We start from the raw sequence: 16,937 nt of genomic DNA, 5'->3' as shown, positions 1-16,937 counted from the left end.
TAGGGAGGATTCCCTCTTTTTCTATTGATTGGAATGGTTTCAGAAGGAATGGTACCAGCTCCTCCTTGTACTCTGGTAGAATTCGGCTGTGAATCCATCTGGTCCTGGTCTCTTTTTGGTTGGCAGGCTATTAATTATTGCCTCAATTTCAGAGCCTGCTATTGGTCTATTCAGGGATTCAGCTTCTTCCTGGTTTAGTCTTGGGAGAGTGTAAGTGTCCAGGAAATTATCCATTTCTTCTAGGTTTTCTAGTTTATTTGCGTAGAGGTGTTTATAGTATTCTCTGATGGTAGTTTGTATTTCTGTGGGGTTGGTGGTGATATCCCCTTTATCATTTTTTATTGCATCTATTTGATTCTTCTCTCTTTTCTTCTTTATTAGTCTTGATAGCATTCTATCATTTTGTTGATCTTTTCAAAATCAACAATTTTTTTTTTTTTTTTTTTTTTTTTGAGATGGAGTCTCACTCTGTCGCCCAGGCTGGAGTGCTGTGGTGCGATCTTGGCTCACTGCAAGCTCCATCTCTCAGGTTCACGACATTCTCCTGCCTCAGTCACCCGAGGAGCTGGGACTACAGGCGCCCGCCACCCGGCCTGGCTAATTTTTTTGTATTTTTAGTAGAGACGGAGTTTCACCGTGTTAGCCAGGATGGTCTCTATCTCCTGACCTCGTGATCCGCCCGACTCGGCCTCCCAAAGTGCTGGGATTACAGGCCTGAGCCACCGCGCCCAGCCAAAGCATTAATTTTTTTAATGGGCTAATCTTTTAAAATGGAAGTAAAAAGCCCACATACGTGGTTTTATTATAATTTATAACCCAGGTTATCAGTGATAAATCCATACACAATTACCTAAGTATCAGACAAAGTAAAGGTAAAAATAGGCTGTAGTTTAGAAAACTTTCAAATATTAAGAACAATTACAAGATAATTATTTATTTTCCCAAAGAACTATTCTACAAAAGTATTCACTGCTGTATTCCTTGAAAAAGTGAATTTTCTTAGAGGATTTAACTTTTCATCTGACTTATCACAAAAACGGGAAGAAAAGGCAACCAGATGCTTATAAAGTTGTGCCAACCTTGTGGGGGTGAAGAAGTCTTGGAAAAAGTGACAAGATAGTATTAACGATTTTCCTCCTTCTCAATAATTCACTTTTCTTTCTATCTCCAACCTCAAATCCAAGTAGATAACCCTTTTTAAACTCGCTAATCAGAAGACTAATAAAGCAGAAAGCAGAGAATATGAAATGTTCTTAGCTAGGGTTTTCAAAAAAATTGAGCTTTTAGGAAATTGATATGCCTATTTTAAAAATATCTATTCTGTTAATGAAACCCTAAATCATATGCCCTATTTCTAAACTTATTTTTAATTGACAAATAAAAATTGTATATATTTATGGTGTACAACATGATGTTTTGAAATTATACACTGCAGAATGGCTAAATCATGCCAATTAACGTATGCACTACCTCATGCATTTATTATTCTTTGTTGTGATAACACATAAAGTCTATTCTCTTAGCAATTTTGGGATACACACTACGTTGTTATTAACTATAGTCACCATGTTGTGCAATAGACCGTTTGAAATTATTCCATCTAGCTAACTGAAATTTTGTATCCTTTGACTAGCATGTCCCCAGTCGCTGCCTCCACCCCAGCCCCTGATAACCACCCTTCTACTTTATGCTTCTATGAGTTTGATGTTTTAAGATTCCACATATAATAAGATCATGCAGTATTTGTCTTTCTGTGCCAGGCTTATTTCACTTAACATAATGTTCTCCAGGTTCATCCTTGTTATCACGATTGACAGAATTTCCATCTTCTATAAGGCTGAATAGTATTCCATTGTGTATATATATATACACTACATTTTATTTATCTATTCACCCCTTGATAGACACTTAGGTTGACTCAATATCTTGGCTATTGTGAATAATCTGCCGTGAACATTGCAGTGCAGCTATCTCTTCCACATAATAATTTTATTTCCATTGGATATACACACAGTAATAGAATTGCTGGATCATGTATTAGTTCTATTTTTAATTTGAGGAAGTTCCATACTGATTTCCACGATGGCTGTACTAAATTACTTTCCTACCAACAGTGTATAAAGATTCCCTTTTCTCCACATCCACGCCAAAGCTTGTTATATTTTATCTTTTTGATAATAGCCATTTTAACAGATGGGAGATGATATCTCATTGTAGTATTAATTTTCTTTTCCTTGATAATTAGCGATGTTGAGAATATTTTCATATACCTATTGGCCATCTGTATGTCCTCTTTTTAGAAATGTCTATTGAGATCCTTTCCTCATTTTATAAATCAGATTGTTTTCTTGCTATTGAGTTGTTTGGATTCCTTATATATTTTGGGTATTAACACTTGATTAAATGTGCAGTTTGCAAATATTGTCTGTCATTCTGTAGGTTGTCTCTTCACACTGTCAACTGTTTCTTTTACTGTGCAGGAGCTTTTTAGTTGGATACAATCCCATTTTTCTATTTTTGCTTTTGTTTCCCGTGTTTTTGGGTTTATATACAAAACATCATTGCCAAGGCCAATGTCATGGAGTCTTTCCACAATGCTTCTTATAGTAGTTTCACAGTGTAAAGTCTTTCTTATATTTAAAACTTTATTTTGATTTGCTTTTTGTATATGATGTAACATGCAGTCTAATTCCCTTCTTCTGCATGTGGATATCCAGTTTTTGTTAACATTACTTAATAAAAAGAGTGTCCTCCCCTCACTGTGTGTTCTTGGCATCTTTATGAAAAATCGATTGACTGTAAATGCTCATATTGATTTTGCAGCTCTCTATTGTGTTCCTTTGGTCTATGTATCTGTCTTTAGTCCAGTATCATGTTGTTGGCAACTATAGCGAGAGTGAGCAGCCTTGCCTTGTTCCTGATATTAGAGGAATGCTTTCAACTTTCCACCATTGAGTATGATGTTAGCTGTGGGCTTGTCATATATAGCCCTTATTGTGTTGAGGTACATTCCTTCTATAGATAATTTGTTGAGTTTTTTAAATGAAAGCATGTAGAATTTTGTCAAACGATTTTTTCTGCATCTATTGAGATCATCACATAGATTTTGTCCTCCATTCCGTTAATGTGGTATATCATCATTTTTTGATTTGTATATGTTGAACCTTCCTTGCATCCCAGAGGTAAATACCACTTGATCATAGTGAATGATCCTTTTAATGTGCTGTTGAACGTGGTTTGCTAGTATCGTGTTGGGGATTTTTGCATATATTTTTATTAGGGATATGGCTTGTAATTTTCTTTTTTTGTAACATCTTTGTTTGGCTTTGTTGAATATGACTGTTGACATAGTAAAAAAAAATACAAGGGGAAAACAGAACAATATGAGCTGGGGATTTGAGGAAACAGGTTTTTTTCTAGAGGTTAGATTATATATCCTTGTGTAGAGAGGAAGGCGGCATTGTCATATTCCAGAGCCAGAGTTTCCATACTCTGTTTCCAAGGTGAAGCCCTGGGGAGGCACAAAACCTGAGAGAATAAGTGGCTGTGTAGTCAGTCTAGACACGTGGGGCCTTAGAGAGTGCCTCATAGAGACTTACTCAACTCAAAGTAGTAGAAAGGCATCAGATAGAGTCCCGTGTGCCAACAATGGACCTAAAGGGGTTTCATGGGTGGAGCAAGGGTCATCTCATAAGCACCTTATCGGTACTGATGAGGCCACAAATGTCTCAGGAAGTGTCTTCATGGACAAAGGAGTGTCTGCAAGGACAAATGCCACCAAGGTTAATATGTGCCCTCTACCCTGCAATGTCTTGAGTAGATTTTAGCATTCTAAAACTTAGATGTCACTCAATGGCAAGGGGAACCCTAACATTTTCAAGACGATTTATTTAAGGCAAAGAGACTGAGAGCTGAAAATTGAAACTGTGTTGAATCATAGAAAAAATAAGTAAGGTTGAATATGTATATATATGCACAACCGAACACATGGAATGACATTATGCTTCAGAAATCTGATGCTGTTAGCATTTTCTGAGATTACTGAGCTTATTTTCCTTTTCTTCTGTGGTATTTGGTAAATTTCTTTTTGGAATATTGACCTTTGTCAACCCTTCAGTGGGGCACTAATAAAACTAGTTTTGTTTCCACAGGCATTCAGTAGTTTTGCATGAAGTGTAGAACAAGGTACTTAAGGTGCCAACCTTGTAATTGATCAGTTTCTTAAGAGAACTCACAGGGAAGACGAATCTCAGGATAAATGTCTTCCAACCAACTGATTTTCCGTCTTCCATTTCACCCTCATTGTGTGAGTGCCTATAGTCATAGACAAGGTTATATTTGATAGAGTTATACAAGACAAACAATACTTTACCCTTATGTAAAATACCCACATTCTTAAAGAGGATGCAAAGATGTCAATTAACATGTACACAACTTATTACAATGGAGTCTGAGAAGTGCCTGGATAGATATAGCACAAGATATTATTGATCTAGATAGGCTTTTATTTTCTGTTGTTGTCAATGTGTATGTATATATCCATGTGTAACTGGGGTGTTTTACATGTTTTTTTCCTTTCTGGTGCCAGATCTCGGATGTAACCAGTAAGATCTCCTCAACCCGGATATCTATAATAATAATTTGAGAGTTCCTTAACTTGAAGCTTTATGATAATGACAAGAAGGTCTGTTGAGAAGAACTGTTCCCCCACTCTGAACTGATGATCTCAGTACCTTAGTCTATATAATTATCTATAATCACCTCTGCCAGGGCTGCAGAGGGCCCTGATTTCAGTCTACAGCATGGTGAGAGGAATAGTTCCCATCCTTTCTGAAACAATTCATCTGTTCCATGAGGTTTCATTTGCATGGGAATATTTACATCTTATTTGTCTTAATTAATTACTAATCTTGGAGAGTTCTTAACCCTGCTTACCAGCCCTGATGATGACTACATGATACCATGACTCTCCTCATCCTTAACCTGAATACTACAAGGTTGGTGTCCATTTTCTCTGAAAGCTGCGATAGTAGAAAGCGTTGTCTAAGATTCATTGAGCATATACTATGTGTGAGAATCTCTTCTACGCATACAGATGCATTAAGTCTTTTACTATTCATCACACACTATGCGTGGTTCTCTTATGTGAGAAATTCCCTTTAACTTCAACTGAAACTGAAAATAGATCCCTGGTTTTGCTGTCATGACGTTTCATAGTTAATATCATCAAACACTCCCATAAGCAAGCAGAGTTCAGGACTTGAGTGTACTCACTTCACGTGCAATATCACGCAGAAGATACCAGGAATAGCCATCCCTGGAGGTGTCAGAGTATGTTTCACAAAGAAAGTCATGCTTCAGCTTTGACTTCAGTGGTGACTAGCAATTTGATGTGAAGGTGAGGATAAGAATAGCCCAGCAGAGGGAGCAGTATGTATTTAAAAAAAAGTTCCCAGATCATGAATGGTTGGCACATTTTAAGAATGGCAAATGTTTGTCCCATCGCATGCAGTAAAGAAGGTTTTGTTAGAGATGCATGCGTTTGAAGCATGCACACTCTGAGGCTGATTAATCAAAGCAAGCCACTTACCAGTGTGTGAGCCTAGGTTGCTGCCCAATCGTGTGCCTCTCTATTCACTCTTACTCACATAGTAGCTATCAAAGAGTTAGGAAAATGAAGTTTCTCTGTGGGAAAAAAAGAAGCCTCTAAAATGAAGCCAAATGCTAGAACTGGTGATAGAAATGATGAGTTTAATAAAGTCATGTTCTTTAGTTCTAAAATAGAAAGTTTGAGCAAAATAAATGATTGTGTGAATTCAGTGGCAATTTGAACTTCTGGCATGAACAAGTCTACTAAATGCTCTGTATGGAAACAAGAAAAAGCAATTCATAAAACTATTCATCATGCACCCCGGTAACAATTCAGAGAAATTGGAAAAAAAAATGGTATTTAATTTTGGGTTAGATGTTTTAGTTATTTTATTGCATTTTAAAAGGTAAATATTTTTAGTCTTAGATTCGATTCCTCAAAAATGTATAGTATCTACTTGAATCCAATTTTATGTCTCACAAAATATTAACTCCAAGCTGTTTTCCAAGCTTTTAAAGGATCCCAAGATGTATTATTTATGATAAATGCTTAACATTATGTTGTAGCAATTTAATTGTTGCAATATACTGAACATGTCTTTGGCTAAGAACTTACATTTTTACAGTTTTTTGGCCACAATAATAACGTGACCATGGACGACTTTTTTACTGACATCAAATATTTTGTGTATTTACGAGGTATATGTGAGCATTTATGAATAGAATCTGAAATGATCAAGTCGGAGTATTCACAGTATCCTTCACCTTGAGTTTTTGTAAATTCTATGTGTTTGTAACATTTCTTCTCTTTTTTTTTTTTTTTTTTTTGAGACGGAGTCTCGCTCTGTCACCTAAGTTGGAGTGCAGTGGTATGATCTCAGCTTACTGCAACCTCCGTCGCCTGGGTTCATGTGATTCTCCTGCCTCCGCCTCCCGAGTAGCTGGGACTACAGGCGCGTGCCACCATACCCAGCTAATTTTTTGTATTTTCAGTAGAGACGGGTTTTCACAGCGTTAGCCAGGATGGTCTCAATCTCCCGACCTCATCATCCGCCCTCCTTGGCCTCCCAAACTGCTGGGATTACAGGCGTGAGCCACCGCGCCCAGCCATGTGTTTGTAACATTTCATGTCCTCTCTTTTATCTACTTTGAACTATGGGACCTAGAAATTAAGACAATTGAACTCATGGAGATAGAGAGTAGAATGATGGTTGCCAGAAATATAAAACACATCGTTGCTAACTATACTGGTCCTGTTTTGTTATAGAATATTGAAGTCTATTTCTTCTATCTAACTGTACGTTTTTACCCACTAGTCAGGATCTCTTCATCCTCTACTCTCACCCTCCCACCCTTCCCACTATCATTCTATTCTCTATGCCCATGAGATTAACTCTTTTTTAGCTCCCACGTATGAGTGAGAACACGTGATATTTTTCTGTGCCTGGCTTATTTCACTTAGCATAATGTCCTACAGGGCTCATCCATGTTGCTGCAAATTGCAAGGCTTCATTCTTTTTTATGGCTGAATAGTATTCCAGTGTGTATGTAGACCACATTTTCATCATCAATTTGTCTGTTGATGGACACTTAACGTTGCTTCCAAGTCTATGGGAATACTGCTGCAACAAACATGGGAGTACCGGTATCCTTTTGAGATACTGATTTAGTGGGATTGCTGGATGTGATGGTAGTTCTATTTTTAGTTTTTAAAGAAATCTGCATACTGTTTTTCATAGTGATTTTACTCAATTACATTCCCACCAGCAGCATATAAGTGTTCCCTTTTCTCCATATCCTCTCCAGCATCAGTCCCACAGCAGCCTCTTTCCAGAAGAGGTAAGGGTGCATGAAAATGCCCACCCTCCTCTCTCCACCATCCTTGGCCTGGTGGTGGCAGTGGCAGCATCAGCCCCAGGGCAGGATGCAGTCCTCTGGGGATTTGGCTTTGAGATTGGCGCCCGCTTTGGGTCTGCTACTGAGGAGGAGGGTGGGGTCACTCTCAGTGGGTGCAGTGCCGTGGGGGGCACAGTTTACTTGTGTCTGAGTCCCCCACCACTACAGTGGTGCTGGTGGAATTTGTCCTTGGGATATGTGAATGTGCCTGGTCTCCTTCTGCCTTTTTTTTTTTCCCCCAGCAGTGGCAGGAGCAATGTGTGCCCCAGAATAGGAAACAGTCCTTTGGGGACTGAGATCTTCCAATGATACCATGCTGTAGCTGCTCAGGGCTCAGAAGCCTGTGGGGTTCAGCGTGAGTACCGTCTCTGGAACAATGCCTTCACGATCTCTAGACAGCTTCTTGTGCTCATCTCCAGGCCCATGACAGTGGACGGGCTCTCCCCATAGCTAGGATTGTAAGAGTCCGTTGTCAAAATGTACAGCCTTGGTGGGCTCTCACTTACCTTTCCCCCACACAGGACCTTGTCCCAGCTCCTGGCACATCTCTGCCAAGCAGGCTGCCTTGCTTCTTTCTTCTTTGCTTTCAGTGCTTTCCCATCACTGCTCTGTTGCATTCCAGTGTTCCCTCTTTCACAATCTATTTTAAGTGTGAATAACTACATGCTCTTTTGGTTCCATTCTGTGGAAGAGAGCTGCATCGATGTCAGCCATCTTGCTCTGCCATCCACCATGGCATGTTAATAAAGCAATCTTACATAGCTTCGCTGCTTTGATTAGTCACTTAGGGTAAATTTCCATGTGGGGAATTGTTGGGCCAGAGGGTATAATTATTTTATCTACCCCGATATACATCATTCATTGTATATTCATTGTATATCAATGAAATTATTCATTGAAAGGATTATGCTAGTCATAAATAAGCGTGTTTCTTTTCAGTCTTTTCCAGGATTGGGACTTATTTCATTTATTTTTTTCTTCTTTTCTATACAAAAATTTGCATCTCATGTTTGTTAAATATTTCATTTGTTTATTAACCCCTTAACCAAGTTGAACTTATTTGTTATGAATATTTACTATTTGTATTTCTTGTGGGAACTGACACTTCAAGTAAACTGCTAATTTATTGCCTGGGAAGTTGGTGTTATTACTTGTATTTCTTCATTCACGTAGTTCTCATCCAGGCAGTTACCAGAATTACCTATCATACTTTGCATCTGTAAACACAATTTTAATGAATAACGCCTGTCCACTGGTGATTTTACTCATTAATTTGTCTCTGAAGTGGAAAAGTATGTAGAAGGTTGAGGACAAACAGTAAATAAACTAAAAAATGTTATCATTAAAGAAGTTAATAACTGATGAAGAGTAATCTATAGTCCATGATTCGAGAAAATATAAGAAAATTATGGCAGTTTGATGGGTTACTTTAGAGTTGAATATTCAGATTCAGTTCCCGTAAGTATTCAAATATGCAATTACCTATCTGAAGCTTAGTAAAAATGAAGATTCTTGGACAATTTCGAAGCATGTTCTTTTTGTAAGTGGTCTTAGAGTCACCTAGATATAGTTGAAAACTTAGCTGTTTTCTACAGATATTTCATGAACAGACTTTTCTAGGCTATTCTGGCAATTGTGGTTAAGTAGGATCAACATTTCAAACAATGTTAATATTTATGAATTTTGTAACTGATTTCAGTTTGTTTTATAAAATAAGCAAGAGTTAGGGGTTCTTTTATATAATATTCTGTATTATTACTAATTGTAACAATGTGTTGGAGGCATTGGACCATAATTATGTTAAGTAAAATTTTTTTTTTTTTTTTTTTTGAGATGGAGTCTTGCTCTGTTGCCAGGCTGAAGTGCAGTGGCACGATCTCGGCTCATTGCAATCTCTGCCTCCCAGGTTCAAGTGATTCTCCTGCTTCAGTCTCCTGAGTAACTGGAACTACAGGTGTGCACCACCATGCCCGGCTAATTTTTGTATTTTTAGTAGAGACGGGGTTTCACTATGTTGGCCAGGCTGATCTCGAACTCCTGACCTCGTGATCTGCCTGCCTCAGCCTCCCAAATATGTTAAGTAAAATTTTTAATTACATAAGGAATGTTTGTTATTATGATATAATGATAACAAAACAAGTTAAGGCACTAAAAGATAATATTCAGTATGAGGAGTACTATTTATCTAACATTTATTGAGCATGTACTCTGTGTAAAAATCTCCTTTAGGAGGAGAAGAGCAGACACTGGGGTCTATTTGAGGGTGGAGGGTAGGAAAAGGGAGAGTATCAGAAAAAATAACTATTGGATACTAGGCTTAGTATCTGGATGATAAAATAATCTGTGTGACAAACCCCCATGACACAAATGTACCTATATAACAAACATGCACATGTACCCGTGAACCTAAAATACAAGTTTTTTAAATAAAGAAAAAATATTTTTTAGGCATTATGCATGTATTGATTATTTTAAGATTCATTACAACACTTTAAGGAAGGTATTGTTGTTTATAGATTTATAAATGAATTTATAGATGAAAAACCTGAAGCACATAAGCTTAAACTTGAGAAAAATATTGTAACAGATATATTTAGATGGTGAGTATATACACAGTCTATTCCCTTACCTTCCATTTTTCTATTATTTTCAAATTTTCTAGAATGAATATGCATTCCTTTTATACTGGTAAAAATAGAGTATACTTTTAAAGGCATTGCATCTTTTATGCTGACAAGGGCATGTTTAACTTCACACATGTTCAAATAGAAACATGTCAGTTTCAGCCATCCAGACAGGCTTTTGAGTAGTCACTACCTGTGTATTTAGTTTTACCCACAGGTCACAGAGACAGAATAGTCAACATAAGAAAAAGCTGTCCTTTTCCTTTATGAAATAATAAGGAAAGAAAGATGTAAGACCTGATCGATCTCGTAAGAGGAGTGTGCAAACAGTCTCCTGGTGAAACCAACAAGAAAATTGTTGTTAGGTAGAGTTTTTCTTGGAGAAAAGGAAAACAATAGTTTGTTGCAAATCCCAGCTGAAAATACAGGATGTCACAAAGATTTTTTTTAGACCTTATGTTGATGTCAACTGCAGTGAATATACGGCCCCTTCCATTCTCCAAAGTGAAGGCTTTGAATTCAGAGTCTTTTTTACAACACAGTTAACTCTAGCAAAAGACAAGTGACCACCTAAAAAGGCACACACATAATGTGATAAAACAGCTTAGTTCCATTCATCTGACAAGCAATTATTGAGTGTATAACACATGCACAAGGCGCAGGGAGTGCTAGGAACTAAGAATATAAAGATAAATAAGACATGCTCCTTGGCTTATCAGAGGTTTTAACCTAGTGAGGATACAGACATGCAAGTAGTTCATTTTAGAATGATGGTGTAAGTGTAAGAGAAGCTTTCAAACAGCTGCTCTTTTTGTGACATGCAAGAGAAATGGGATAAACATACACCCTCAAGGGATTACAGTTGCTACTAGATATGAAGACCTCCTTTATGGACTAGCTGTGTGCCTGCTCTGTAAACTCTGTGAAGGCAAGGACTGTGCCTATTTTGCTCTTTATTATATCTGACCTTAAATAGTAGGAATAACAACTTTGCTGCTTCCCTCTCTCATCCTCAGATGTTTCTACTAGAACAAGGGTTGGCAAATATTGGTCAAATCTGGCTCTGTTTTCATATGGTTTACAAGCTAAAAATGGTTTCTACATTTTAAATGGTTATATAAGTACCTATGTAATGCCCTAGACTTTTATCCCACAAAGCCTAAAGTATTTACTATCTGGCCCTTTTACGCTAAAAGTTTGCCAACCTCCGCGTTGGAAATCGGAAAGCAGAGATGGTGAACGGGTGGTGAACAGTTCCACTCCACACTGCCAGTTCTTGCTACATAAAAGGAGTTGAATCTGTAATATATTTAGGGGAAATCTTAACCAACAGTAAGGAGAAATAAAGAGAACAATATTGTCCCAGACAGCCAGTGAGTCTCTTACAAGTCATTGACTCTACATAAAGGCCTTGGTTAGACTGAGCTTTTTAAGTACAAGAAAGGCATAAGTTATTTCTTTTCTGTATCTTTCACACCCAGCATACAGGGTCTGGCACATTTTAGGCACTCAGTAAATCTTTGACAGATTAATGAATAAATGAATTTATGAATCAAAGAGGAGAAAATTACTTTACATTTTAAGTTAGCCTGCACTGAAATTAACTATTCAACTTTATTGATTTTCAAGGATTACAAAATATGATAGCCCTGATGATCTATTCTAACCTGATATTACTAGTTGTGCCAAGTCATAATACCCCCCTCCTTTCCCTTCTCCTCCTCCTCCTCCTCCTCCTCCTCCTCCTTCTTCAGTTTTTAACAGGAAGATTGGCCGGGTGCAGTGGCTCATGCCTGCAATCCCAGCACTTTTGGAGGCCGAGGCAGGCGGATCACCTGAGGTCAGGAGTTCGACCAGACAGCCTGGCCAACATGGGGAAACCCCATCACTAGTAAAAATACAAAACCTCGCCGGGCATGGTGGCATGCGCCCATAATCCCAGCTACCCAGGAGGCTGATGCAGGAGAATCGCTGGAACCTGGTGGGCAGAGGCTGCAGTGAGCCAAGATTGTGCCACTGCACTTCAGGCTGGGCGACAGAGCAAGACTGTGTCTCAAAAAATTAAAGAAAAAGAGAAAGATTTATTTGGCAAGTTTCATGTGGTACAATATAGCTAGAAGAAAATCACAGTACAATGAAAGATTAAAATCAAGGCCTAAGAATTTCATGTAAACACCAAGACAAAAATCTAAAGTATTGGTATTGGATCTCTAATTTTTTCCCATTAATTTAAATAAAGCTTAAACATACATGTCCTACAGGTTATTAAATGAAACTAGAATTTAAAAACATGCCAAAAATTTTTACTTTAATTCCAGACACAGCTCCTATATTGAGTTTTACAAAAAAAAAAAAAAAAGCATGTATTTCAACATGCATCCAAACTGTGTTCAATGTAATGTGGTATAAGGGTAACAACTAACTTAATTCAACTGCTTTAACCTAAATACGTGTACTGCTTCAGTACATTGTACAATATAACTAACTTGAGAAAAACGAAAACTTTTTTAACAGTTATAGTTTACTCAACTTCACTGTTACATCCTAGAGGAGTACTGTGTTCAAAAACAATGAGCTTTAATTAAGTCTGCAGAACAATCCGGATTTCCACTTAGAGAGTAAGCATAAACCACAAGCTTGTATTTCAAAAACTGTTAAACTGAAGTTTTTTCTTGAAAAAAGTTGGCCAAGAGTCCGTGATCAGGATCAATTACATTCTCCACCACCACTCATATCAGACATGCTAGACATCCCTCCCATGCTGCTCACGCCCAGAGATGCATGGCTTCCTCTATTGTAGTAGCTGCTGTTCATTGCTCCTTGGCTACTTACGTAATGTTTGATTGAAAATTACTGGAGTTTTCCTGTAAAACTTGATCGTATCCACTCATGTTGCTCTAGCCACCATAGCTGCCTCCATAACCATCACTAAGCTGTGGGCTGGCTGGACCACTGTAAGTGAACTGGTTTGACAAGCCCATAACTCCCATCATTTGGCTACCATAACCACCACCACTTGGTGTATTGTAGAATCCAAAAGAGTCCTACATATCTATGATGCATATTTGCTTTGTCTTTTGACATAGCTGCCACAGCGTCTTCTGAGTTACAAGCTCGACGTTTGCTTCACCAGTTACTCTGCCATCAGGACCAATTACAATGTGTACTCTCCACGATTGAGCAGTGGAAAAAAATATAAACATCATTCTCAGTAGCTCTGTAAGGTAATCCACACATGTGTACACAGTGTCCCATTGTGCTCTGGAAGGTACAGCCACCGTCCTTATGTCTATGATCAGACATTCCTAAAAAACTATAATTGAAGTTTCTTCCAAATCTATCTGACCCACATTCATAGCCATCATTATAACCATTATAATCATTATAGCCTCCATAGCTTCCACCATAAGCACCACACCCCATCCGCTCAAAGTCAGCTCCTCTGCTAATGCTGTTACACCCTTTGACAGCCCCAGGTCTGTCATAGGGACCTGGCCACTGCATGGCCATAAGCTTTTGTGAGTTCTAACTTCAGCTCTACTGCTTTTAATATTTTGATATGCATGTGCCTTCTTTTTTCCTTGTGTTTCTCTAGAGTATTTTCAGCTATTTCCTGTGAAGCATACTGCACAAAGGCCTCCCCTGTACTCCTTCCCTGGAAATCCACGATCAGTCTTATGCCATTTGGCATGATTTCCAACCGTGAGAAGAACTGAACAATTTCTTCCTTGCTACATTCAAAGGGGAGTACAAAGCCATCATGGCCGTGTCAGAACTATCTGGACCACTATGCTTCAGCACCGCATCCATCTCAACGTTGTTTGACTTGAATACTGAAACATATCTGTGTCTTATAATTTCTTTGTCTTTTTTCAAGTCCAATTTGACCTCATACTCTCAAGTTCAGCAAAAGTCTCACCACTTGGTCTGCCTTCTCTGCTGTAGATGAAATGAATACGTGGAGCCCTATTTTAAATTTTGCACTCAGAAAAAAATCCACTGCACTTTATTGGCTGAGCAAGACTAGGGCAATCTCTGGACCTTCATTACGAATCTCTGTCCACCTTTAGTGCCCAACATCATCATCTTACAGGATCTGACACTGAAACAGACTAGACACCCGACTTTGACGTGGCTGAGCAGAAAACCTTCTCCTTTTTTTTTTTTTCTACATGTTCATTTCTGTTGCTTCCATGGTAACCCAACTTCCGTCTATTGTTTGTTTCATTCACCTTTAATAGAAACGGCTTTAGTTCATGTGTTTCTTTAATTGTAATTTATTTTAGATTCCCGGGGGACGTGCAGAACGTGCAGGTTTGTTACATAGGTAAATGTGTGCCACGGTGGTTTGCTGCACAGGCTAACAGCAGACCTCTCAGTAGAAAACCTACAAGCCAGGAGAGAGTGGGCACCAACATTCAACGTTCTTAAAGAAAATAATTTTTAACCTATGTGGTTTTAATTCTGATGTTCTCAGCTTGTGTTTTAGCTTTGGAATACTTATTTCAGCATCTATGATTTTCTTTTATTATATATATTAAAACCCAAGAAAGACAATTTAAAAACTAAATGAGTGAGAATATATCACCTATTCTTTTAGACTCTGTTGAAATGTTATGTCTTGTAGGATCTGGATGTGATGTGAATGTACATTTTGTTGGTTTTAATTTAAATTGACAAAAAATTGCTCATTATTTTTAAGAAGTCAAGCAATTCACAAGTAAAGGTAACAGTTAAAATGCCCTTTGACTCTCTTGGATTATCAACCCCAAACTCTCCTCCCTTATTTACAAAGGAAACATTTTTGCTAATCAGGCATACCTTGTAAAATTTTGTAGACATTTACACACACACATATACACATAAAGGGTGTTTTATCTTTTATTTCGAATAAGTGACATAAAAAGTCATAGTCATATATATTTTCAACCCACTTCTTTCCACGAACCTTTTTCCATATTAATACTTCATCTCGGCTGGGCACAGTGGCTCATGCTTGTAGTCCCAGCACTTTGGGTGGTCGAGGTGGGCGGATCACCTGAGGTCAGGAGATAAGAGACCAGTCTGGCCAACGTGGTGAAACCCCGTCTTTCCTAAAAATATAAAAATTCGCTGGGAGTGGTGGCACTTGCCTGTAATCCCAGCTACTCAGGAGGCTGCGGCAGGAGAATCGCTTAAACCCGGGAGGCAGATGTTGCAGTGAACCGAGATCCTGCCACTACACTCCAGCCTGGGCAACAAGAGCTAGACTCCATCTCAAAAAAAAGAAAAAAACACTTCATCTTATTGACTATTTCCATACAATTAAATAGTGTATGTATAGTATAACTAATTTTATTTTTTGAGTTCATCTTTACAAATGAATGATCATGTTATTTAGAGCACTGCAGACATTCATGTGGATTCTTCATATTCCCCTAGTATCTAGCCATTTATTTCATCTTGTCCCATTTTTCCTTTTATTCCTTTAATCATGTCAGTCCTGCAGGTAGGAGACTTTCTAGCATAGCATCAATTTTCTTGGAATGGAGTACCTCATATATCTATAAATGAAAACTTTTTCTTTCCCAAGAATATCTTTAAGGTGTCCTCACTTTGCAGGTAAGGTTTTGATTCTTTCTCAAACCATTTTCTAGGCCTGCACTATATTCTTTTCAACTGTGTGACAATTCATCTAATTTGGGACTGTCGATCTATCCTTTTTGTTTTCCCAAATTAAGTAAACCGTAAATAGAAGCAGAGGTAAATTCAAACCTAGGACTGCTTTTAGGCTGTCCGCATGATATAAACAGCTAGATGGAAACGGTAAACCTTTCAGCCCCCAGCTGAGAGTAGTGGCTCAGAGCGTAATATATTAAGTGAACTAATAGAAGGCATAACTAAATGCTGTGGATATGCAGAGAAGATCTTAATTCTGCTTGGGGTACTCAGAGAATGCTTTAGAGAAGTGACAATTTAGCTGAGCCTTTAAGGAAGAGTTTTCCAACAGGGCCAGAGGAAAAGGGTATTCCAGGGAGAGGAGAGAATGTTTAACAAGGGTACAGTGGGATGAAAGTTTATGTTATGTTCACAAAAGAGCAAGTAATTCAGGCTCTGTGAATAGGGAGTGTATGTTGGGGCCAAGTTGACAGGGACTAAGTGATAATTAGGGTCAGATGTTGACGAATGTAGACCTTATCCTGATAGTGATGGAAAGCCATGGGAGCATTTTATGCAAGGGCTTGAAAAGACGAAGTTTGTGGTTTAGAACAGGGATCAGGAAACATTGTTTTCTGTAAAGAGCCAGATAGTAAACATTTTAGGATTTGTAGGCTGCATATAGTCTTCGGTGCATATGCCTCATTTTCTTCTTTGCTTCACTTCCTCCTCTACCTTTGCCTTCTCCTCTTCCTCCTTTCTGTTCTCCTCCTCCTTCTTCCTTTACAACCCTTTAAATAGAGAGAAACTATCTTATCTCAAGGGCCATATGAAAACAGGAAAAGGGCTGGATTTTGACACTGGGCTGTAGTTTGAGGGCCTCCACTTTAGAAGATAGTGGTTCAAAAGTTTGAAGTAATTGTAGACATTGTTCGATTTCTGTCTCTTTGGACCTTTAGGGCTTGGAGTGGGGACTAGTGTGATTCTAGATCTGCCTGGCAGTGCTTTCCCTGCATAAGCCTGGACAGAGTATAGGTTAGGGCACTGCATCCTTCTTTGGGGAGATGGGTAACTGAGATAACTCTTATAGCAAACATCCTTAAGGTTTGAAGCCAACTCCAGACTCAATACAAAGGTAGGCTAAGACTGCATGAAATGGTTTCAAGACTGCAGAAGGAAAAAAAATGAGGC

At 38.3% G+C, this 16,937-nt stretch overlaps 1 pseudogene; it reads right to left on the bottom strand.

Annotated features, from left to right (window-relative positions):
• The window catches only part of LOC117078415, a 41,440-nt pseudogene extending 27,248 nt beyond the window's left edge, over positions 1 to 14,192 (bottom strand).
• Between the last annotated feature and the right edge of the window lie 2,745 nt (positions 14,193 to 16,937).

The sequence above is a fragment of the Trachypithecus francoisi genome, unplaced genomic scaffold (genome assembly GCF_009764315.1).
Source record: "Trachypithecus francoisi isolate TF-2019V2 unplaced genomic scaffold, Tfra_2.0 Lachesis_group6, whole genome shotgun sequence".
NCBI classification, from domain to species: Eukaryota; Metazoa; Chordata; class Mammalia; order Primates; family Cercopithecidae; genus Trachypithecus; species Trachypithecus francoisi.
This window is presented reverse-complemented; position numbering and strand designations above follow the sequence as displayed.